Here is a 24,632-nt window from a genome sequence, read left to right as displayed (position 1 = left end):
CAAGTTGTCTAGCTAAAGTAAACAAACATTTAAAGACAATCAGATCTAGAATTTAACATCCATAAAGGTGTGTTATTAAAACAATTTCTCTCTCTAAAATAACCCTCGTTTTCAGAGATAGCCAAATCAGGACTAATTTATTTGAAAAACAAGTCCAGTTTTAACAAGCTTGACCTAATTGTTTACATAAGCTCAGCAAGAACAGTGAGGGATCATATAAATCGTTTAGAATCTGCTCTGCTGGAACTTCTCATAAGGAATCTGTAGGTTGAATTTATGATAGCCTCTCCAGGCAAGAAGCCAAGCTTCATACTTGCCATCAGACATGCCTACAATACCTGTTGATTTGGGTGAATTCCTCTTCCTGAGGCCCCCAAGGAATCCCGAGGTTCCTGCACTTGCCAGGAAGTAACATCCTTTACTCACCTGGTGAGGCTGCTGGAAACTCTCTAAGCAAGGTAGCAGGCCAACAGTTCCAAAGGGCTTTACGGTTCCAGGTTTTCTAAAGTCAACCTTAGTTCCTTTAAGCTGTCTAGTCATATCTGAGTCTTTTCTAATATGGCATTCCATTCAAAGCCATGATAAAATAAAATAACCGATGTTTCTAATTGTGTCCTGTTACAAGGAGAAAGGATTCTTATTTAACTTATGCAAATGACTGATTGTCATGGAAGAAAGAATACTTGCAAGGCCTTTTGATTTCAGAAGGTTCAGATAGAGAGAAAGAGTTAAATACCTTGATTTGTTTACAAATGACATTTTATCTCTGTAAGTTACAGATAACTTTAGAATAAGTTTCCCTAGTCTGGAAGAGCAAACATAAGACAAAACACCAAGAGATACAACATTACAGTCTTTCAGTTCACCTCGTCCCATGTTAATAATTTTGGTGTAGTCTGAATGCAGCTTTTCCTTCTATAAATTCTTACCCATTTCAGTTCCAGGATTTCAACATATCAAAGACCTGTATTTGTCCTGGAAGTCTCTCATATGAATTTTCTTTGAGACGGAATTTAACTTACAAGAGAATTAAAAGAATTACAAATGACAGAAACTCAGAATAGATATGGTGAAAAATTGATGAGATGAGAATTTACAATTTAACTGGAAAGAAAATCAGGTTACTACTGTGACACATAACATTTACATAATCATAATATCAAGTGGTGATCTATCAACCTATTAAAACTTTAGGAAATGCATGGCATTTTCCCAAATGTAACCCAAGGTTTATCATTGGTTTAAATCTTGTCAACAATTGCTAAAACCTTAGAAAGTTTTAAAGCACATACCTAAATATAATTAGGGAAGTTAAACACCTGATAAAACAAAACATAGAAACTGAAATTTCTGGGAAGGCAAAGAGAAAACCATAACAGATCAATTAACTTAAGAAAACTTTCTCTTTTTAAACAGAGAGAAAACCAGCTTTTCTATACCAGTGTCTTATTTTTTTTTTCCAGTGTCTTATTTTAAGTAAGCAGATAATGAGTTTACTAGGTTTCCCTCCCATCGTAAATGATGTCACAGACAAAGAGAGGGGGATCTTTCAGATGCTGTCCTGCTCGCGTCCCTTGCGGGAACTTAGGAGCATCTTATCTAAGTTCTGTCCCTATAAACCCCGGACCAGGATACTCCAGGGAGTAGATGCCGTTATGCCATTTGATGCCCTGTGAGACTCAGGGTTCAGCCCACTCAGACTCCGTAGCGGAAGTGGAGCTATACAGACACATTCACACAGTCAGGCACTCTTCAGATTCAAACTTTTACGTATCTCCTACTTTTTACATAAAGAATTGCTTTTCTCATTTCCATCAGTCTTTTTTTTTAAATTAATTAATTTATTTTCAGAAAAACAGTATTCATTATTTTTTCACTACACCCAGTGCTCCATGCAATCCGTGTCCTCTATAATGCCCACCACCTGGTACCTCAACCTCCAAACCCCCGCCATTTCAAACCCCTCAGATTGTTTTTCAGAGTCCATAGTCTCTCATGATTCACCTCCCCTTCCAATTTACCCCAACTCTCTTCTCTCTAACACCCCTTGTCCTCCATGATATTTGTTATGCTACAGAAATAAGTGAAACCATATGATAATGGACTCTCTCAACTTTTGTAGCAACATGGACGGGACTGGAAGAGATTATGCTGAGTGAAATAGGTCAAGCAGAGAGAGTCAATTATCATTTCCATCAGTCTTAATTACACTTAACAGAATTTTGTACTCCTAGAAATATCTGAACCTCTACTGAAGACTATTTAGTCTATTTAGACTATTTAGACTATTTAGTCTAAACCAATTATGGGTTATTACAACAGAATTCTTTAGATGGTAAATTTATCAATCAGTTAAGCACAGAACGTGTTCACCAGCAGATTTCAAAAGGACAAACCCAGTTCCAGCAGCCAACGCTCTAGCATTTTATCCCATTTGGTTAAGACCTACATGTCTAACAAATTTAATTCCATTTGTCATTCAAGCAGCCCTTCAGAGTTTCAGGTTACCAAAGACTTCGGAAGCCACTTTAACAATTACCCATTAAAACCTTGAGATAGACAAATCACCATCTCCACTTTAGATGCCATGCTCTCCCGCCAGCAAGGGAGATGGGCTATGCAGTTCACATTAGGCCGAAAAGGCAAGGAATTCCCCCAAACAAAGGGAGTTTCGGCAGCTGCTTGGGAATATTCCTTAAAGTCTCTGTCTTGAGGTCGGTTCTTCCTGCAGTGCCAGTTCTGCTTACCAAAAGTGGCCCACGGGGCACTCATATTCCACTCCTGGCTCCAATAAGCCAGCATTGGGCAACTTAATCCAGCATTAGACTAACCCCAGTTGGCTCCAGTCATAGCCCTTAATATACAAAATGAGTGGGCGAGAAGCCTCACACCAATTATGAAAAATGGAGAGATAAAAGTCAGAGTTCCCTTACTCTCTGCTTGCCCCATTCCTTCAATCATAGGAAACAACACAACAGAAAAGAAAAGGACCAGGCAAAGACAACTGCAGGCCCAAGGATTCTTACCCATAACCTGCCACTGGTGGGGGCTTTATCCCTGGACCACCTAGGTGACTCGAACCCCTCAAAGGCCCAGGGGGACTCGAACCCCCAACCAACCAGTGGGACTCGAACCCCCAACCTCCCAGGGGGACTCGAAACCCCCGATCTTCTAGGGGGACTCGAATCCCCCAAACTCCCATGGGGACTTGAACCCCTTGACGATCTAGGGGACTTGAACCCCTCGACAATCTAGGGGGACTCGAACCCGCTGGCTGTCTAGGAGGACTCGAACCTCCCAACCACCTGGGGGACTCGAACCCCCAGGCAGTCCCCTGACTGACTGGGGGACTTGAGAACCCTGGCTACAGCCTAGGGGGACTCGAAGTTCCCGACCGCCCAGGGAGCCTCAACCCCCCCGTCAATATACCAGAAGAGGGATGGGGCATTCCCGCGTCCACTCCAGCCCTGGGGGGCATAGCTGCGTCCATCTTCTCCTGGTGGGCCATACCCTGCAGCTTTAACCAGACAGACAGATAGGATCCCATGATCTTACTTCCAGAGGCTTTTCCCCAAAATTCCAATGCTGGCTCAGTTCTCATTGTTTGAACCTGGGTGTCCCCTCCAATGTTAGGGTCCATAATCAAAGGAGCGAGATTGATACAAAGCGAAGGTCAAGCAAAGCTTTATTTTCTGCCAAGCATTGAGAATCAAACTGACTGGTCAGGGCCGTCTCTTGCAATGAAGCGACCCCTCCTAGCCTCACAGTCTAACTTTTATAGAGGTATTTACACACGTGGCCAATGAGATTGCAATACACAGAGAACACTGCACAGTGATGCTAAATAACCACACACAGAAAAAAAGAATGCTAGGTAACACACGGGTGCCCAGTTGTATTTCAATTTACCGTAGTAGATATATGCATGCCCCACTGATTGGATGTCTTCACCTGGCCTGAACCGTCCTGTATCTAGGCTTTTGCTAGTAAGTTCCTCTGGGAAGGTCGGGGTCAATCTAAGTTTACTGCATAGGGTCAATCTAAGTTAATTACATAAACACAAAATGACTTCCTCTGGCCAACCAGACCCTTACAGGGGAAACTTAAGCACCATAGAGAACTCCTTCTTCCAGATAGCAGGAACCTGTCTGTTGAGATTGGTGTCCAACACTGAGTGGGAGCCAGCTGCATGGCCAATAAGTCCACACCCACACATGAGGGCCGCCTAAGGCACAAACAGACATTGTGACCCTCGGCCTGACCATGCTTTCAAGCAAGCCCTCTCAGTTGCACCACGAGGATCCCGCATTGCAGGCCTGGTACACACCTAGGCCCAAATCATAACACTTTGTGGGATTTTCCAGGCGCCCAGACCCAGAGCCTGGCTTTGGAATCGACGTTTTGGGGCACACTTAAGATGGTAAACATCACTCTTCCCTTCCCTGAAAAAGCCACCAAACTATGGAGAGCCGCCAGGATCCTTAGAGAGGGAAAAATTTCCCATGAACCCATGAGACCAAACATGCATTCCGAGGCCATCCTAGACACAAAATCTAAATAGAAAAGTCTGTGCTACCGCCTTAGACTCACCATAATTACAGTTCCTGACGAGCTGCCCTCCAGGTTTATGCATAGGGCCTGTGATCACCTCGCCACTAACCATAACCAGATTTGGGTTTTCAGGCTTCTCTCCCAACACCATGGCTCACATATCCTCCAGAATGGGTTCACTGGAGCCACAGCACAGGACTGTGCCTGCAATCCCCAAGAAAACTGTTCCAGTCACAGTTGCCCAAACCCTCTAGATTAGGATAAACCTGAAGGGCCCCTGAGCTCACCCCAATATGGGAGGCAGCTCTGGATCCAAAAGCCCAGTCTGAAGCACCCTGATCTCCTCCATCCAGGGAGACAGACAAATCAATGGTCCTGAGTCAGAAGACTGAAACTGACATGACCCTAGGACCTCATTGGAACTCTAGATTAGGTTTTCCGGCATCTGTCCTCAGAGGCCTGTTCTGGAAAACCAACTTATAATACAACATGTGTTTGCTGAGCCACACAACAGAACATCTCCTGTCCACAGAAGGAAACCATGCTCTTGGACCTGTGTCAAACACTCAGGGATGTAGAATCCTGCATGGCCTTTTAGCCACCAGCACTTTCTAGGATCTCCCTGGTAACAAGTAAGCATTGAGACCCATCTGAAAGAGATTCCATGTCAACTCAAGGCCTTGATACTTCATGCCATAGCCACCAGATAGAACCTGCCATGTTCTTTAGCTGCAATGTTCATTGGAGGTTTGCTTTCCACACATCCTTGCAGAAGTGCTCTGCTACCCAAACTTTCCACATGGAGGACACTGGAGGAAACAAACCAGACTCCACATGTGCAGTATAATGAAAACTTACTGTTTGGAGCATCTTCCAAGCCCCAGCGAGTGAAATCCTCCATGGCCTTTTGATGCCACCCCTCCATTTTTTGGTCATCATAGACACAAACTCCAGTGTGAGCAAAATTCCAACATTGTCCTTACTTAGGTGATGAATATCTCAAATAAGCCGCTGCACACGAGAACTGCCTTCTGCGTGGCACTGAATTTAACTGTAGCTTGGGTTTATAATTCCATCCTCACCCCCATGGACCCAAATTCCTCTTGGCAGGGAATTATCAAGCCAAATTACAGCATTCTACCTTCCCCATAGAAAGAAGAAGTGCCTGGTGAGTCTGCTCAGATACACCAAATGAGGAACAATCTGCTCGGCCATCGAGGGATTTATAGGCTGCCTCGATATACAGGTTACCCTGGCCAATAGTGCTGTGTCTGACAGAGCCTGAGCTCCGAACTCGTGTCAGCCACCTGGAGAGAGGGCCCCATATCCAGCATATGAGATCAGCCATGGCCCAAGATCATCAACTCTACCCATCCTTGGTATTCAGGCACCTGTCCCCAGACTTTTGCTGGAATTGCTGCCAATGGGGGATCTGAAGCACAATAGAGAACTCCTCCTTCCTCAAGGCAGGACATTTGGCTGTTGGGATGTGTGTGCAAACCTCAAAGGGGGAGCGAGTTACAAGACCAATGAGACCACGCCCACTCCTGAGGGCCGCCCTGGGCGCAAATAGGCATTTTGATCCTCAGCCTGAGCATGCTTTCAAACAATCCCTCTCAGTTGTACCACCATGGTTCCGCATTGTAGGCCTCATATGCCCCTAGGCCCAAATCCTAAACCTCGGTTGGATTTTACAGGTGCCCAAAACCAGAGCCCATCTCTGGAATCCCTGTCTTGGGGCACCTCTAAGAGGGAAAACAGCAATCTAACCTTCCCCCAAAAGTTACCAAACTATGGGGAGCTGCCAGGATCCATAGAGAGGAAAAGTCTCCCATGGATGCATGAGTCTACACCTGCATTCCGAGGCCATTCTGTACACACAGTCCAGATAGAAAAGCCTATGCTACCACCTTCCAGTCACCCTAATTACATTTCCTGATGTGCTGCCCTCCAGGTCTATGCATTCGCGTGCGATCTCCTTGCGACTTACCCGAACCGAAATTTGTGTTTGGAGACTTCTCTCCAAAACCATGGCTCACATGCCCTCCAGGATGGGGTCTCTGGAGCCACACCACAGAACTGTGCCTGCCACCTCCAGGGAAAATGTACCCATCACAGTTTTCCAACCCCTACAGATTAGGAGGAAACTGAAAGGCACCTGAGCCCACCCCAATACTGGTGGCATCTCTGGACGCAAATGTGCAGTCTGAAACAACCTGAACACCTCCATCCAGGCAGATAGCCAAGTCAAGGGTCCTGAGTCTGAAGATTAAACCTGACATGCCCCTAGGACCTCATTGAACCCTAGATTGTGCTTTCAGGCACCTGCCCTCAGGGGCCTGTTCTGAATACCTACTTATGATGCAAAATGTGTTCCCTGAGCCACACAACAGAAAATCCCCTGTCCCCAAAAGGAAACCGTGCTCTTCGACCTGTGCCAAACCCTCAGTGTAGGAGAATCTTGCACGTAACTTAAGGCACCATCACATTCTAAGATATCCCTGGAAACAAACATGCATTGTGGCCCATCTGCAAGAGATTCCATGTCAAATCAAGGCCTTCGTACTTTGCCCCACAGCGACCAGACAGAACCTGCCATGTTCCTCACCTGCAATCGTCAGTGGAGGTGTACTTTCCAGGCATCCATGTGGGAGAGCTTTGCTTCCTGAACTTTCCACATGGGGAACCCTTGAGCAAACAAACCAGACTCCACCTGTCGAGTGGTAAGAAACCTTGCTGTTTGGAGCATCTCACAAGCCTCAGCGTGGGAAATCCTCCATGGCCTCTTGACGCCACCCCTCCATTTGTCGGTCATAATAGACACAAACTCCAGTGTGAGCAAATATCTGACATCCGTCTTTCCTCAGGTGCTGGATATTCAATCAGTCGCTGTACACTGGAACTGCCATTCCCTTGTCAATGAATTGAACCCTAACTAGTGTTTACAATTCCTTCTTCACCCTACTTGTCCCCAAGGTCTCTTGATAAGGAATTCTAGAGCCTAAACGCAGCATTCTGCCTTCCCCATAGAAATAAGAAGTGCCTGGTGAGTCTGCCCAGAATCCCCACATGAGGATCAATCTGCTCGGCCCTCGAGGGAACTCCGATTTATAGGCTGTCCTGGCCACTAGTGCTGTGTCTGAAAGAGCCTGCGACCCAACCTAGTGTCAGCCACTCAGAGAGCGGAACCTATATCTAGCATGTTGGGCCGACCATGGCCCTACTCCATCATCTCTACAAATCCTTGGTATTCCGGCATCTGTCCCCAGAACTTTGCTGGAATCCCTGCCATTGGGGGAACCTGAAGCACAATAGAAAACTCCTCCTTCCCATGGCAGGAAACCTGGCTGTTGGGATGGGTGTCCAACCCTCAGCGTGGGAACCAGATCCATGGCCAATGAGCCAACATCCTCTCCTAGGGGCCTCCCTGGGCACAGACAGGCATGGTGACCCTCAGCCTTAGCATGCTTTCAAAGAATCCCTCTCAGTGTCACAACCAGGATCCCGCATTTCAAGCCTTGTATGCCCCTAGGCCCAAATCCTAACACTTGGTTGGATTTTCCAGGCACCCAGACTTAGAGTCCGTCCCTGGAATCCCTGTTTGGGGCACCCCTGAGATGGAAAACATCACTCTTCTGTTCCTAGAAAAAGCCACCTAACTATGGGGAGCTGCCAGGATCGTTAAAGAGGAAAAGTCTCCCATGGACCCATTCTACCACACCTAAATTCTGAGCCCATCCTGGGCACACAATCCAGATAGAAAAGCCTGTGCTACCGACTTCCAATCACCCTAATTACAGCTCCTGATGAGCTGCCCTCCACGTTTACGGATTGGGCCTGCAAATCACCTCACAAAAAAACATTAACCCAAATTTTTATTTGCAGTCTTCTCTCCAAAAACATGTATCACATGCCTTCCAGGATGGGGTCTCTGGAGCCACACCACAGGACTGTGCCTGCCATCCCCAAGGAAACTTTGCCCAACACATTTGCCCAAACCCTCCAGATTAGGAGAAACCTCCAAGGCCCCTGATCCCACCCCAATATTGAAAGCTGCTCTGGATGCAAATGCACAGTCTGAAACACCCTGATGACCTACATCTAGGTAGACACCCAAGTCAATGGTCCTGCATCAGAAAATTGAACCTGACATGAGCCTAGGACATCATAGGAACCCTAGATTATGTTTCCAGCATCTGATCGCAGAGGCCTCTTCTGGTATGCCAAGTTAGGATACAACATGTGGCCCCTGAGCCACACAAGAGAACATCTCCTGTCCCAAGAAGGAAACTGTGCACTTAGACCTGTGTCAAACCCATAGGGTAGGAGAATCCCTCATGGCCCCTTAGTCCCCAGCACATTCTAAGACCTACCGGGTAACAAACCAGTATTGGGACCCATCAGTAAGAGATTCCATGTCAAGTCAAGGTCTTGGCACTTGGCCCAAGAGCCACCAATACAAGCCTGTCATGTTCGTCAGGTGCAATGGTCATTGCACTTGTTCATTCCAGGCATCCATGCAGAAGGGCTCTGCTACCAAGAAGTTCCACTTGGGGGACCCTGAAGCACGCAAACCAGACTCTACCTGTCCAGCAGAAGGAAGTCTTGATATTTGGAGCATCTCACAAGCCTCAGATGGGAAATCCTCCATGGCCTGTTGATGCCACCTCTCCATACGTCAGTCATGATAGACACAAACCCCAGTGTGAGCAAACATCTTTCATCTGCCCTTACTCAGGTGCTGGATGTCTTGAATGAGTCACTGTACATTTGAACTGCCTTCTGCTTTGAACTGAATTTAAACCTAGCTTGTGTTTACAATTCCATCCTCACCCTACTGGTCCTGAAGCCCTCTTAATAGGGAATTCTGGAGCCACAACGCAGCATTCTGCCTTCCCCATAGAAAGAAGAAGTGTCTGGTAAGACTTCCCAAAGAACCCACATGAGGATCATCTGCTCAGCCCAAAGGATCCCCGATTTATAAGCTGCTCTGGCCACTAATGCTGTGTCTGACAGGGCCTGAGCCCCGACCTCAAGTCAACCACCCAGAGAGCAGGGTCCTTATACAGTATGTGAAACTGGCCATGGCCCAGTCCATCCTCACTACCCATCCTTGGTATTCAGGCATCTGTCTCCAGACATTTCTGGAATCCCTTCCAATGGGGGAACCTGAAGCCCAATAGAGAACTGCTCCTTCGCCATGGCAGGAAACCTAGCTGTTGGGATAGGAGTCCAACCTTCAGAGAGGGAGCCAGCTGCATGGGCAATGAGATCATTCCCATTCCTGAATGGTGTCCTGGGAACAAACAGGGATTGTGACTCTCAGCCTGAGCATGTTTTCAAACCAACCCTCTTTATTGCACCACCAGGACCCTGCACTGCAGGCCTGGTACGAGTCTAGGTACAAATCCTAACCATTGGTGGTAATTTCTTGGCGCCCAGATGCAGAACTCGTCTCTGGTGTCCCTGTTGTTGGGGACACCTAAGAAGGAAAACAGCACTCTTCCCTTCCCTGAAAAATCCACCAAACTTTGGGGATCCGCCAGGATCCTTAGAGAGGAAAATCACCCATGGACCCATGAGACCACACCTGCATTCCGAGGCCATCCTGGACACACAATGCCGATAGAAAAGGCTATGCTACCGCCATTGAGTCACCCTAATTACAGTTCATAAAGAGCTGCCCTCAGGATGATGCATTGGACTGTGATCACCGCGCTTCTAAACCTAAACCTAGGTTTTGTTTGCAGACTTCTCTCCCAAAACCGTGCCTCACATGTCCTCCAGGATGGGGTCTCTGGAGCCACACCACAGGACTGTGCCTACCATCCCCAAGGAAACTTTGCACATCACATTTGCCTAAACCCTACAGATTAGGAGAAATCTCCAAAGCCTCTGATCCCACCCCAATATAGGAAGCCGCTCTGGATGCAAACATGAATTCTAAAATGCCCTGATCACCTACATCCAGGAAGACACCGAAGTCAATGATCCTGAGTCAGAAAATTGAACCTGACATGCCCCGAGGACATCCTGGGCACCCTAGATTAGGTTTCAGGCATCTGTCCTCAGAGGCCTATTCTGGAATACCAAGTAAGGATACAATATGTGGACCCTGGCCCACCCAACAGAACATCTCCTGTCTCAAGAAGGAAACTATGCTCTTTGACCTGTGTCAAACCCTCAGGGTAAGAGTATCCTGCAAGTCATCATAGCCACCAGTACATTCTGTGATCTACATGGTAACAAACCAGAATTGGGACCCATCTGCAAGAGATTCCATGTCAACTCAAGGCCTTGTCACTTGGCCCCAGAGCTACCAGAAATAACCTGTCATGTTCATAATTTGCAATGTTCATTGGACGTATGCTTTATAGACATCCATGTGGGAGAGCTCTGCTACCCAAACTTTCCACATGGGGGACTCTGGAGCAAACAAACCAGACTCCCGTTGTCCGGTAGAAGGAAACCTTGTTGTTTGGAGTATCTCAAAATCCTAAGCATGGGTAATCCTCCATGGCCTCTTGAAGACACCCCTCCATTTGTCGGTCATCATAGACACAAACTCCAGGGTGATCCAACATCTGACATCTGCCCTTACTCAGGTGCTGGATATCTTGAATAAGTCACTGTACATTGGAACTACCTTCTGCTTTGAACTGAATTTAACCGTAGCTACTGTTTACAATTCCCTCCTCACCCTACTGGTCCCCAAGCCCTCTTGATAGGGAATTCTGGAGCCACAACGAAGCATTCTGCCTTCCCCATAAAAGAAGTGGTGCCTGGTGAGACTGCCTAAAAAACCCACGTGAGGATCATATGCTCGGCCCTCAAGGATCCCTGATTTATAGGCTTCCCTGGCCACTAGTGCTGTGCTTGACAGAGCCTCGTGCCATCCACCCACAAAGCGGGGCTCTTATCCAGCATGTGAGACTGGTCATGACCCAATCCATCCTCTCTCCGCATCCTTGGTATTCGGGCATCTGTCCCCAGAGCTTTGCTGAAATCCCTTCCAATGGTGGAACAAGAAGCCCAATAGAAAACTGCTACTTCCCCATGGCAGGAAACCTAGCTGTTGGGATAGTTGTCCAACCCTCCGAGAGGGAGCCAGCTGCTTGGGCAATGAGACCATGCCCACTCCTGAGGGGCACCCTAAGAACAAATAGACATTGTGACCCTCAGCCTGAGCAAGCTTTCAAACAAGCCCTCTCAGTTGCACCACCAGGATACTGCATTGCAGGACTGGTACGCCCCTAGGCTGAAATTTTAACATTTGGTGGGAATTTCTTGGTCCCCAAACCCAGAGCCCGTTTCTGGAATCCCTGTTTTGTGGCACCCCAAGATGGAAAACAGCACTCTTTCCTTCCCCGAAAAGTCACCATACAATTGGGAGCCACCAGAATCCTTAGAGAGAAAAAAAAAAATCACCCATAGACCCATGAGACCACACCTGCATTCCGAGGCCATCCTGGACACACAATGCAGATAGAAAAGCCTCTGCTACCGCCATCGAGTCACCCTAATTACAGTTCCTGAGGAGCTGCCCTGCAGGTCAATGAATTGGGCCTGCGATCACTGAGCGACTAAGCCTAACCCGAGTTTTCGTTTGCAGAGTTTTCTCCCAAACCCATGGCTCACATGCCCTCCAGGACGGGGTCACTGGAGCCACACCACAGGACTGTATCTGCCATCCCCAAGGAAACTTTCCCATCACAGTTGCCCAAACCCTCCAGATTAGGGGAAACCTGCAAGACCCCTGAGCCCACCCCAATATTGGAAGCCGCTCTGGACAAAAATGTGCAGTCTGAAACACCTTGATCACCTACATCCAGGCAGACACCCAAGTCAATGGTCCTGAGACAAAAAATTGAAACTGACATGCACCTAGGATATCAATGGAACCCTAGATTAGGTTTCAGACATCTGTCCTCAGAGGCCTGTTCTGGAATACCAAGTTAAGATACAACAAGTGGACCCTGAGACACACAAGAGAACATCTCCTGTCCCAAGAAGAAAACTGTGCTCTTCGACCTGTGCCAAACCCTCAGGGTAGGAGATTCCTTCATGGCCCCTTAATCCCCAGCACATTCTAAGACCTCCCTGGTAACAAACCAGCATTAGGATGCAACTGCAAGGAATTCCATGTCAACTCAAGGCCTTGGCACTTGGCCCCAGAGCCACTAGTACGAACCTGTCATGTTCGTCAGCTGCAATGGTCATTGCACTTGTGCTTTCTAGGCATCCATGTGGAAGTGCTCTGCTACCAAAAATTCAACATGGGGGACCCAGAGCAAACAAGCCAGACTCCACCTGTCCAGTAGAAGGAAACCTTGATATTTGGAGCATCTCACAAGTCTCAGATGGGAAATCCTCCATGGCCTCTTGACACCACCTCTCCATTTGTTGTTCATCATAGACTCAAACTCCATTGTGAGCAAACATATTTCATCTGCCCTTACTCAGGGGCTGGATGTTTCGAATGAGTTGCTGCACATTGAAACTTTCTTCTGCTTTGAACTGAATTTAACCCTAACTTGTGTTTACATTTCCATCCTCACCCTACTGGTCCTGAAGCCCACTTGATAGGGAATTCTGGAGCCACAACACAGCATTCTGCCTTCCCCATAGAAAGAAGTGGTGCCTGGTAAGACTTCCCAAAAACCCACATGAGGATCATCTGCTCGGCCCTCACAGATCCCCGAATTTTAGGTTGCTCTGGCCACTAGTGCTGTGTCTGACAGAGTCTGAGCCACAACCTTGTGTCAGCCACCCAGAGAGAGGGCCCATATCCAGCATGTGAAACTGGCCATGGTCCAGTCTGTCCTCACTACCCATCGTTGGTATTCGGTCATATGTCTCCAGACCTTTGCTGGAATCCCTTCCAATGGGGGAACCTGAAGCCCAATAAAGAACTGCTCCTTCCACTTGCAGGAAACCTAGCTGTTGGGATGGGTGTCCAACCCTCAGAGAGGGAGCCAGCTGCATGGGCAATGAAACCCTTTGCACTCCTGAAGGTTGCCCTGGAAACAAACAGTGATTGTGACCCTCAGTCTGAGCATGTTTTCAAACAAGCCCTCTCTATTGCACCACCAGGATCCCACATTGCAGTCCTGGTACGCCCCTAGGCCCAAATCCTAACCATTGGTGGGAATTTCTTGGCTCCCAGATCCAGAGCCCGTCTCTATAATCTCTGTTTTGGGGCAACCCTCAGATGGAAAACATCACTCTCCCCTTCCTGAAAAAGACACCAAATGATGGAGAGACGTCAGGATCCTTAGAGAGGAAAAGTCTCCATGGATCCATGAGACAAAAGCTGCATTCCGAGGCCATCCTGGACACACAATCCAGAGAGAAAAGCCTGTGCTACTGCCTTCCAGACACCCTAATTAAAGTTCCTGACGAGCTGCACTCCAGGTCTACACATTGGGATTGCGAACACATCACCACAAAGTCGCTAACCCAAATTTGTGTTTCCAGACTTCAAGAGAAGGCATATTGGGCTTACCATGCCCCTAGGCCCCAATTTTTAACCATAGATTAGATGGTCCATTCGCCCCTCCCCATGGCTCTGCTTTGGAATCCATCTTTTGGTGGGACACTCCTCCCATCTCACAGATTGATCCAAAACTCTTGGGATAGGGCCAAATTCACAGAGAGGAAGACTCGGCCATGGCCCATGAGGCCTCCCCGACATTCCACGGCCATATTCCACACAAAATACAAAGAAAAAAGCCTGAGCAAACGCCTCACACTCGCCCTTTCTACATATCCCGAAGAGTTCTACAAACGGTCTGTAGATCGGGCCTGCCATACCTACGTCACCAAACAAAAGCTGAGTTTGTTTTTTCAGACTTCTGTCCCCAATATCCGGGCCCACACAACCTCAGGGCTGGGGCCCCTGGAGCCACACATCAGGACTGTGCCTGACCACTCCATGGGAATTCTGCCCATTCCATTGTCCACAATCGTACAAATTAGGAGAAACCTCCAAAGTCCCCGAGGCCATCCCAATAGTGTAGGTTGCCCGGACAAACATGTGCGGTCTGACACCAGCTGAGAAACTACTTCCACTCATACCACAGATTGATGTCACCAGAGAGAAAGATTGAACCATTTAGGCCCCTAGGCCCTAATCAGATCTATTGCTTTGGTTTCCAGGTATCTCTCCTTGAAGGCCTGGTTTCCAATACCAGGCTAAGAGGGTTACCTGAGGCACCAATCAGAACAAATCTTGTCCCCACATGGTAAACTTGCTCTTTGGAGCTGTCTCAAAACCTCCGGTTAGGAGAATCCTTCAGGGCCCCAGTGCCACCACCCCATTCCGAGGTCCCCATGGACACAAACCCACATTAGGACCCATCTGGAAAAGAGTCCATTTCAACTCAGCTCCCTCGATTGCTTCCCCAGAGCCAGCAGATCAAACCTGTCTTGTCGTTAGGAGACAATTGGAATAAGAAGCTGGCTCTCCAGGCATCCATACTTAGAACCCTGCTCTCGCGTTGTTCCCTATGGAATGTCCTAGAGCCATGCAACAGTTCTCAAATGTCCTGCAGAAGGAATCCATGCATTTTGGAGCATCTCACAACTCCAAACGTGGGAAAATCTCGATGGCTTTTTGATGTACCCCCTTCATGAAGGGGCCATCATGGAGAGAAACTCCAACCTGAGCCTTTGTCTGATCCTTGCCCTGACTCCAGATGCACGAGATCTAGATTCAGCTCTAGAGTGTGCCTGCCTTGCCCTCAGCGTGAATCCTAAGTCTAGCTTGTGTTCTCAGACGATGTTCTCACATTCCTTTCCCAAGCCCTCAAGTTTGGCAATTCTGGACCCACAATGCAGCATTCTGCCCTCCAGAAGAAAAATGTTGCACTATGGAGCTTCCCAGACACCCCAAATGAGGATAAACATACACGGAATTCAACTGTACCCAAATTATGTAGTCTAACCTGGGCACTAATGCACTGTCTGACACAGCCTGAGCACGGACCTCCTAACCAACACCCAGACAGCTGACCCCACAATGAGCACATCAGATGCGCCATGGCCTTAGCTCATCATCTCTTCCCAACCTAGCTTTTCAGTCTTTAGAACTCAGACCTTAACTCCAAATCCTGCCAAGGGGTGAATGTGATGCAGAAATCAGAACTTCTCCTTCCCATGGCAAGAAACCTTGTGGTTGACATGTTGTCCAACATTCAGTGTAGGAGAAACCAGTGTTCACCATGAGGCCCCACCGATGCTTGAGTGCTGCGAGGGCATATACATGAATTGTGTCCATCAGCGTGAGTCATATCCTCTAGTACATCCTCTCAGTGGCTGGGCTATTAGACGTCATAATGGGTTGTCCATGCCCGTAGGCCCCAATTTTTAACCAGATTTCTGGTTGTCCAGTCGCCCTTCCCCAGGGCTGTGCTCTGGAATCCCTCTTTTGGTGGGACACCTGAGGTAACAAAACAGATTGGACTCCTCCCATCCTACAGATTGACCTAAAACTCTTGGGATGGGGCAAAATCCACAGAGACGAAGACTAACCATGGCCCAAGAGGCCTCCCCGACATTCCATGGAAATCATCCACTCAAAATCAAGAGACAAAACCTGAGCAAGCGCCTCACACTTGCCCATTCTTCATATCCCGAAGAATCCTCCCCATGGTCTGTAGATCGGGCCTGCCATACCTACGTCCCCAAACCTAAGATGAGTTTGTGTTTTCTTACTTCTGTCCCCACAGTCCAGGCCCACACAACCTCCGGGCTGGGGCACCTGGATCCGCACATCAAGACTGTTCCTGCCCACTCCACTGGAAATCTGCCCATTCCATTGTTCACAATCGTACAAATTAGGAGAATCCTCCAAAGTCCCCGAGGCCATCCCAATAGTGTAGTTCACCTGGACAAACAGGGGTGGTCTGACACCAGCTGAGCATCTACCTCCACTCATACCTTAGATGGATGTCACCAAAGAAGAACATTGATCTGGACAGACCCATTGGTCCTATTCGGATCCTCTCCTTTTTGTTTCCAGATATCTCTCCTCAGAGGCCTGGTTTCCAATATCAGCATATGGGGGTTCCCTGTGGCACCAACCAGAACAAATCTTGTCTCCACATGGGAAACTTGCTCCTTGGAGCTGCCTCAAAACCTCTGTTTAGGAGAATCTTCAGGGTGCCGGGGCCACCACCCCATTCCAAGGTCTCCATGGACACAAACCCACACTAGGACCCCACCGCAGGAGATTCCATTTCAACTCAGCCCCCACAGTTGCTCCCCCAGAGCCAGCATATCGAACCTGTCTTGTCGTTAGGAGACAATTGGAATGCAAGGCGGGCTGCCCAGGCATCCATCCTTAGAACCCTGCTCTGGCGTCCTTCTGTATGGCACATCCTGGAGTCATCCAACAGGTCTCAAATATCCTGCAGAAGGAGTCCTTGTGTTTTAGAGCATCTCACAACTCCCAACGAGGGAAAACCTCGATGGCTTTGTGATGCCCATCACCCCTTTATGAAGGGGAAATCATGGACAGGAACTCCAACCTGAGCCAACGTCTGATCCTCATCCTGACTTCAGATGCACGAGATCTCGATTCAGCTCTGCAGAGTGTGCCGGCCTTGTCCAAGCCCTGAAACCTATGTCTAACTTGTGTTCCCAGACTTCCTTCCTCACACTCCTGGCCCCCAGCCCTCAAGTTTGGCAATACCAGACCCACAATGCAGCACTCTGCCTGCCCTCCAGAAAAAAAAAATGTTGCCCTATGGAGGTTCCCAGACAGCCCAAATGAGGATAGACCTACACGGCACTCTACTGTACCCTAATTATATGGTCTAACCTGAGCACTAATACACTGTCTGACACAGCCTGAGCCCGCACCTCCTGACCAACACCCAGACAGCTGACCAAACCCTGAGCACATTGGACCCGCCATGGCCTTAGCTCATCATCACTTCCCAACCTAGCTTTCAGGCTTCAGAACTTAGACCTTAACTCCAAACCCTGCCAAGGGGTGAAGTGATGCAGAAATCAGAACTCCTCCTTCCCCATGGCAAGAAACCTTGTGGTTGGCATGTTGTCCAATGTTCATTGTAGGAGAAACCAGCGTTCACCATAAGGCCCCGCCCATGCTTGAGTGCTGATATAGCATAAACACGCATTGTGACCCTCAGCATGAGTCCTGTCCTCTAGTAAGTCCTCATAGTGGCTGGACTATTAGACATAATAATGTGCTTGCCATACTCCTAGACGCCAATTTTTAACCAGATTTCTGGTTGTCCAATCACCCTTCCCCAGGGCTGTGCTCTGGAATCCCTCTTTTGGTGGGACACCTGAGGTAACAAAACAGAAGGGATTCCTCCCATCCCACAGATTGACCCAAAACTCTTGGGTTCGAGCCAAATCCACAGAGAGGAAGACTCGTCCATGGCCCATGAGTCCTCCCCGACATTCCACGGCCATCACCCACACAAAATCCAGAGACAAAAGCCTGAGCAAGCACCTCACACTGGCCCTTTCTTCATATCCCGAAGAGTACTCCCCAAGGTCTATCGATCGGGCCTGCCATACCTACGTCCCCAATCCTAAGCTGAGTTTGTATTTTCTGACTTCTGTCCCCACAGTCCTAGCCCACACATCCTCCAGGCTGGGGAACCTGGAGCCACACATCAGGACTGTGTCTGCCCACTCCATGAGAATTCTGCCCATTCCATTGTCCACAGTCATACAAATTAGGAGAAACCTCCAAAGTCCCCAAGACCATTCCAATAGTGTAGGCCTACCAGACAAACATGTACGGTCTGACACCAGCTGAGCAACTACTTCCACTCATACCATAGACAGATGTGGCCAGAGAAGAAGATTGAAACGGACAGGCCCCTAGGCCCTAATCGGATCCATTGCTTTGGTTTATAGGTATCTCTCCTCAGAGGCCTGGTTTATAATACCAAGATATGGGGGTTTCCTGAGGCACCAATCAGAACACATCTTGTCCCCACATGGGAAACTTGCTCTTTGGAGTTGTCTCAAAACCTCCAGTAAGGAGAATCCTTCAGGGTCCCAGTGCCACCGCCCCATTCCAAGTTCTCCATGGACACAAACCCACATTAAAACCCATCTGAAGAAGAGCCCATTAAGACTCAGCCCCCTCGGTTGCTCCTCCAGAGCCAGCAGATCGAATCTGTCTTGACGTTAAGAGACAATTGGAATGCAAGGTGGGCTGTCCAGGCATCCATCCTTAGAACCCTGCTCTGGCATCATTCCCTATGGACGTCCTGGAGCCGTGCAACAGGTCTCAAAATCCTGCAGAAGGAATCCCTGCGTGCTGAAGCACCTCACAACTCCTAACGTGGGAAAATCTCAATGGCTTTTATGCCCCCCCTTCATGAAGGGGCCATCATGGAGAGAAACTCCAACCTGAGCCTTCGTCTGATCCTTGCCCTGACTCCAGATGCACAAGATCTAGATTCAGCTCTGCAGAGTGTGTCTGCCTTGCCCTCGCCGTGAAACCTAAGTTTAGCTTGTGTTCTCAGACTTCCGTCCTCACACTCCTGTCCCCCAAGCCCTCAAGTTTGGCAATTCTGGACCCACAGTGCAGCATTCTGCCCTCCAGAAGAAAAATGTTGTCCTATGGAGCTTCCCAGACACCCCATATGAGGATAAACCTACACGGCACTCAACTGTACCCAAATTATATAGTCTAACCTGGGCACTAATGCACTGTCTGACACAGCCTGAGCACGGACCTCCTGACCAACACCCAGACAGCTGACCCCACAATGAGCACAACAGACCTGCCATGGCCTTAGCTTGTCATCTCTTCCCAACCAAGGTTTTCAGTCTTCAGAACTCAGACCTTAACTCCACATCCTGCGAAGGGGTGAATGTGATGCAGAAATCAGAACTCCTCCTTCGCCATGGCAAGAAACCTTGTGGTTGGTATGTTGTCCAACATTCAGTGTAGGAGTAACCAGCATTCACCATGAGGCCCCACCCATGCTTGAATGCTGTGAGGGCATAAACATGCATTGTGTCCATCAGCGTGAGTCCTATCTTCTAGTACGTCCTCTCACTGGCTGGACTGTTAGACGTCATCATGGGCTTTCCATGTCCATAGGCCCCAATGTTTAATCAGATTTCTGGTTTTCCAGTCGCCCTTCCCCAGGGCTGTGTTCTGGAATCCCTCTTTTGGTGGGACACCTGAGGTAACAAAACAGAAAGGACTCCTCCCATTTCACAGATTGACCTAAAACTCTTGGGATTGGTCCAAATCCACAGAGAGGAAGACTCTTCCATGGCCCACGAGGCCTCCCCAACATTCCATGGCCATCGTGCACACAAAATCCAGAGACAAATCCTGAGCAAACACCTCACACTCGCCCTTTGTTCATATTCCGAAGAGTTCTCCCCACAGTCTGTAGATTGGGCCTGCCATACCTACGTTTCCAAACCTAAGCTGAATTTGTGTTTTCCGACTTCTGTCCCCAGAGTCCTGGCCCACACTACCTCCAGGCTGGGTCACCTGAAGCCACACATCAGGATTGTACCTGCCCACTCCACGGGAATTCTGCCCATTCCATTGTCCACAATCGTACAAATTAGGAGAAACCTCCAAAGTCCCTGAGACCATCCCAATAGTGTAGGCCACCCTGACATACAGGGATGGTCTGACACCAGCTGAGCATCTACCTCCACTCATACCGTAGATGGATGTCCCCAGAGAAGAAGATTGAATGGACAGACCCCTAGGTCCTATTCGGATCCACTGCTTTGGTTTCCAGGTATCTCTTCTCAGAGGCCTGGTTTCCAATATCAGCATATGGGGGTTCCCTGAGGCACCAATCAGAACAAATCTCGTCTCCACATGGGAAACTTGCTCTTTGGCACTGTCTCAAAATATCCTTTTAGGAGAGTTCTTCAGGGCCCCAGGACCACCACCCCAATGCAAGGTGACACAATATCCAGAGACTAAAGCCTGAGCAATTGCCTCACACTCGCCCTTTGTTCATATCCCGAAGAGTTCTCCTCACAGTCTGTAGATCATTCCTGCCATTCCTACAACCCAAAACCGAAGCCGAGTTTGTGTTTTCAGAGAACTGTCCTCACAGCCCTTGCCCACACACCCTACAGGCTCAGGCCCCTGGAGCCAAATCTGAGGACTGTACCTGCCCTATCCAAGAGAATTCTGCCCATTCCATTGGCCTAAGCCCTACAAATAGAATAAACCTCCAAAGTCCCTGAGGCCATCCCAATAGTGTTGGCTGACCAGGACAAACAGGGGCAATCTGAGCCCTTCTGAGCACCCACCTGCACTCAGACCCATAGACAGATGTCCCCAGAAGTAAATTGGAATGACTTGCCCCTAGGGCCCTATAAGATCCATTGCTTTGGTTTCCAGGCATCTCTCCTCAGAGACCTAGATTCCAATACCAGCATTTGGCGGTTTCTTGTGGCATCCATCAGAACCAATCTCGTCTCCACATGCGAAACTTGCATGTTGGAGCTGTATCAAAGCCTCTGGTTAGGAGAACCCTTCAGTGCCCCGGTGCCACTGCCTCATTCCAGGGCCTCCATGGACACAAACCCACATTAGGACTCATCCACAGGGGAGTCCATTTCAACTCAGTCCCCTCGGTTGCTCCCCCAGATCCAGCAGATCTAACCTGTCTTGTCGCTAGGAGACAATTGGAATGAGAGGCGGGCTGCCCAGCCATCCATCCTTAGATCCCTGCTCGGAATTGTTTCATATGGGAAGTCCTGGAACCAGTCAACAGATCTCAATGGTACCGCAGAAGAATCTTTGCGGTTTGGAGCATCTCACAACTACCATCGTGGGAAAACCTCCATGGCCCCGTGATCTGCCCCCTCCCTCCGCTTCATGAAGGGGACATCAGGGACAGAAACTCCAACCTGAGCGATGGTCTGATCCTCGCCCTGTCTTCAGATGCACGAGATCTCGATTCAACTCTGCAGTGTGTGCCTGCCGTGCCCTCGCCCTGAAGCTTAACTTCTCACCATTTATGACTCACCTGTAGTGTTTCATTTTGTTCCTACAACAAGCTATGTAAAATGTAGTATGGACTTTTTTTTTTTCCCAACAAGTGAGATAAACCTAAGAGGAGAGGAGGAAGGAGTTGATTTTGTCAAAGTCACTCTGGACAGAATCTGGCAGAGATGGAGCTCACACCTAGGCAATCCCTTCACTTGATCCCATCAAACTTGATGTTCTTCCTACTTTGCTAAATAATTTCTACCAAGAACCTATTCTTTTTAAAATAACAGCATTTATACACACATAGCATTTGATAAAGTCCACTAAGTTTCTCTTAATATTCCTGAAGAAGGCATAACATAAGAATTAGAGATATGGGGGCACCTGGGTGGCTCAAATGGTTTAGTATCTTTTCAGGCCATGATACCAGGTCCTGGGATCAAGAACCGCATGGGGCTCTGTGCTCAGCAGGGAGCCTGCTTCTCCCTCTCCTTCTGCTGCTCCCCTTGCTTATGCTCTCTCACATTCTCTGTCAATTAATAAATAAATTTTTAGAAAATAATCAGAGAAATCTAACTCTCTAAGAGACAGGCCTCCCTGTGTGGAGGCTGAGAAATTCCAGGACATCCCACCTCATGTTTAGCCTTAGCATAAGTACAGCCATCTTAGCTCTGGCAGCCATCTCAGACCCCTGTGCCCAAGAGCTGAACATCCCCCAGCCTGCGTTAGGAACCCCCATCATGTTTTAGTTACAGGAAAACCCACCCTGCTTTGGTTCCAGACACTCCCACCCTGCTTTGGTTCCAGGAATTTCACCCTGCTTTAGTAACATGAACACATACATACCCCTCCCTTAACTAAGCTCGGGGTCCAAGTCCCTACTCTGCTCTGCCGGGTATACTTGGGTCCAAGCTTAAGCTTGTCAAAAAAAACCCTCGGGTAATTGCATCAGTGCTTGGCTCCTTTGTGGTCTCTCGGACACCAAAACTCAGGCACAACACATGCTAGAGTGACTTTCTGATTTCTCCACTCTCTGCACAAAGTCCATTCACTATATTGAATCCAGAAACAATATCAGTTTGCTCATAGGGAATGCTTCAGACTTATTTCTCCATTACCTTTGAGAATCCGTTCCCTGAGGTGGTAACAAAGCTCCTGCACAGCCCTTTCATCTTTCCATCTAAAATATAAAGTATCTTTTAGCTTTGAAGTTGAGCATCACTTGGGATGGAAAGGCATCATTTTTATCCCATGTTCCTATGAGTCATGTATATTCAAAGTCCAACTTGTAATCTTTGGTCACAAAGTTGTAAAAGCTTTCTTCAATATTATTATTGTTGTTGCTTAAGTTAATAAGAATAGTTTTAGCTATAATTAAAAAAAATTAGCTCCCATTCTTCCAGGAGACACTTTACAAATTATTTTTGTTTACTTCAATCCTGCACTGTGAAATTACCAGGAAATATTTGGACTTTCATCAAAACTTTATACATTATTTGTTACATATCAAATAAAGAAAAATAAAATTCATCACTGTTATTCTTAGTTGTTTCTTTTCCCTAAGATTACCTAAATGACTTAGCTTCATAAACTACCATCGTTTACTTTGGAAAAGAAGGCCTGAAGACTTTGTCTTCTGAATGGAACCCAGATATTCAGGTTTCCTGAATACCGATCCATGAAAGTGAACTGCCATAAGCAGACATTACATAGAAGTATCCTGTGCAGAGGTCTGCAATGCTGATTGTTCAGTTATCCATACCGTAGCTCCCTTCCTGGGAAATGGTAGAAGAGACTCCAGCAGTTTCCTATTGACACAGCTGACTGGAACAAAAACATCTCCTTATGTGCATAGCATAATCTAAGAAGAGTTGGATTTGAGAAGACCTTATGAAGCCTGGAGTTATCTCAGCATATCTAGAGTCAATTGTGATTTAAAAAAAGTGTTGTTTTTGATGAAATCCCAAAAGTTTATTTTCGCTTTTGTTTCCTTTGCCTTTGGAGACATATCTTGAAAGAATTTGCTGTAGCTGATATCGAAGAGATCACTGCCTATGTTCCCCTCTGGGATTCTGATGGATTACTGTCTCACGTTGAGGACTTTTATACATTCTGAGTTTATCTTTGTGTACGGTGTAAGAGAATGTTCGAGTTTCATTCTTCTACATATAGCTGTCCAGTTTTCCTAGCACCATTTATTAAACTGATAAGAACAGATACTACACTTGATCTTAGCCAAAAGGCCGAGAAGAGACTGTCTTTTTTTTTTTTCCCAATTTATTTATTTTCAGAAAAACAGTATTCATTATTTTTTCACCACACCCAGTGCTCCATGCAAGCTGTGCCCTCTATAATACCCACCACCTGGTACCCCAACCTCCCACCCCCCCGCCACTTCAAACCCCTCAGACTGTTTTTCAGAGTCCATAGTCTCTCATGGTTCACCTCCCCTTCCAATTTACCCAAATTCCCTACTACTCTCTAACGCCCCTTGTCCTCCATGCTATTGGTTATGCTCCACAAATGAGTGAAACCATATGATAATTGACTCTCTCTGCTTGACTGATTTCACTCAGCATAATCTCTTCCAGTCCCGTCCATGTTGCTACAAAAGTTGGATATTCATCCTTTCTGATGGAGGCATAATACTCCATAGTGTATATGGACCACATCTTCCTTATCCATTCATCCGTTGAAGGGCATCTTGGTTCTTTCCATAGTTTGGCGACTGTGGCCATTGCTGCTATAAACATTGGGGTACAGATGGCCCTTCTTTTCACGACATCTGTATCTTTGGGGTAAATACCCAGGAGTGCAATTGCAGGGTCGTAGGGAAGCTCTATTTTTAATTTCTTGAGGAATCTCCACACTGTTCTCCAAAGAGGCTGCACCAACTTGCATTCCCACCAACAGTGGAAGAGGGTTCCCCTTTCTCCACATCCTCTCCAACACATGTTGTTTCCTGTTTTGTTAATTTTGGCCATTCTAACTGGTGTAAGGTGATATCTCAATGTGGTTTTAATTTACACTGTATATTTTTTCCTGTTTTGTCGAAGAGTTGGGGGAAATTGGAAGAGGAGGTGAACCATGAGAGACTATGAAATTT

At 47.6% G+C, this 24,632-nt stretch overlaps 1 pseudogene; it reads right to left on the bottom strand.

Annotated features, from left to right (window-relative positions):
• Window positions 1-23,667: 23,667 nt before the first annotated feature.
• On the bottom strand, window positions 23,668-23,781 carry LOC122901368 (annotated as a pseudogene).
• Between the last annotated feature and the right edge of the window lie 851 nt (window positions 23,782-24,632).

This window comes from Neovison vison, chromosome 2 (assembly GCF_020171115.1).
Source record: "Neovison vison isolate M4711 chromosome 2, ASM_NN_V1, whole genome shotgun sequence".
Lineage (NCBI taxonomy): Eukaryota > Metazoa > Chordata > Mammalia > Carnivora > Mustelidae > Neogale > Neogale vison.
This window is presented reverse-complemented; position numbering and strand designations above follow the sequence as displayed.